The following is a 1984-nucleotide window of genomic DNA, read 5'->3' as shown; positions in this document are numbered from 1 at the left end:
AAAATAATACTGCTATGAACATGGTGTTCGGATATCTCTGTGAGACCCTGCTTTCTATCCTTTTGGGTTTATATCCAGAAGTGGAATTGTATCACATAGTAACTTTATGTTTCATTTTTTTGACGATGCACTATGCTATTTCCCACAGTAACTGCATCATTTCATGTTCCCACCAATAATACACAAGGGTTCCAATTTCTCTACACCCTCACCAACACTTGTTATTTTCTGGATTTGCTTTTTTTTTTTATTGTACCCATCCTAATGGGTGTGAGGTGATATCTCATTACAATTGTGATGTTTGCTGAGCATCTTTTTATGTTCTCATTGGCAATTTGTATACCTTCTTTGGAGATATGTCTACTCCATTGGCTTTATATGTCCATCTAAAGACATATAAAGACATGGGCAAGTATAAAGATATATTCAAAACCTTGCCCATTTGGAGACATTTCTCCAAAGAAGTTATATATATATATATATGTGTGTGTGTATGTATATATACATACATATACATACACACATACATATATATAATTTTATTTTATATAAATTATACATGTTTTATATAAAATTATATATATTTTATATAAAATTATATATATTTTATATAAAATATATATACAATAAAATTATATATATATATTTGTTGTTGTTGTTGTTGTTGTTTTGTTGTTGTTGTTGTTGTTTTCCTGTCACCCAGGCTGGAATGCAGTGGGCTGATCTCAACTCACTGCAGCCTCTACCACCTAGGCTCAAATCCGCCCACCTCCCACTTCAGCCTCCTAAGTAGCTGGGACTACAGGGACACGTCACCATACCCGGCTAATTTTGTTTTATTTTTTTGTAGAGACAAAGTTTCTTAGTTTCACTATGTTGCCCAGGCTAGTCTCAAACTCCTGGGCTCAAGAAATCCTCCTGTCCTGCTTCCGAAAGTGCTGGGATTACAGGTGTGAACCACCATGCCCAGCGTTGTCCATGTCTTAATCAAGTTGTTTGTGTTGTTGTTTTGTTGCTATTGCTAAGTTACAGCAGTTCTTTATATATTCCAAATATTAATCCTTTATCAGATATGTGATTTACTTCCCATATTTCCATGGGTTTCCCTTTCACTCTGTTGATTGTCCTACAATACACAGTAGTTTTAATTTTTGATGTAGCCTACTTTGCCTATTTTTTTTTAATTTTTTCTTTTCTTTTTGAAACAGGGTCTCACTCTGTCACCCAGGCAGGAGTGCAGTGGCGTGATCTTGGCTCACTTCAAACTCTGTCTGCCAGGCTCAAGCAATTCTCCTGACTCAGCCTCCCGAGTAGCTGGGACTACAGGAGCCCACCAACATGCTCAGCCAATTTTTGTATTTTTAGTAGAGAAGTGGCTTCACCATGATGCCCAGGCTGGATTCGAACTCCTGAGCTCAGGTGATCCACCCCCCTCGGCCTCCCAAAGTGCTGGGATTAGAGGCGTGAGCCACCATGACCAGCCCCTATTTTTGTCTTTTGTTGACTGTGCTTTTAGTGTCATGTGTATAAAATCATTGGCAAAACCAACGTCATGAAGCTTTTCACCTGTATTTTCTACAATTTTTGTAATTTTAGGTCTCATGCTTAGGTCTTTGATCTATCACTTTTTTATTGTGGTGAAATAAATAAAACATATTTATCATTTTAACTAGCTGCAAAAGTGTAATTCAGCTGTTGCTACCACTTTTTAACTCTTGGGATCTCATCCTTGGAGGAATAAATTATAAAGTTTTGGTTGTCTGTCATCTAAGCAATGATAAAATCAATCGTCTATCCAATGTGGCCAGGTTATGCCTTTTAGGATGGTAAGTCCATGACACCTCAGATGAAGCAAAGCAGCCTATTGGACACGGACAGATAGCCCTAAAATCCTTCTGCCAAAGCTCCATCTCTCTTCTTTATTTTTATTGTGAGCTGACCATTCAAATTTATTAACCCAATTCTTTTTTTTTTTTTTTTTTTT

This window comes from Cebus imitator, unplaced genomic scaffold (assembly GCF_001604975.1).
Source record: "Cebus imitator isolate Cc_AM_T3 unplaced genomic scaffold, Cebus_imitator-1.0 Scaffold108, whole genome shotgun sequence".
In the NCBI taxonomy this organism is placed as follows: domain Eukaryota; kingdom Metazoa; phylum Chordata; class Mammalia; order Primates; family Cebidae; genus Cebus; species Cebus imitator.
Note: the sequence above shows the minus strand (reverse complement) of the source record.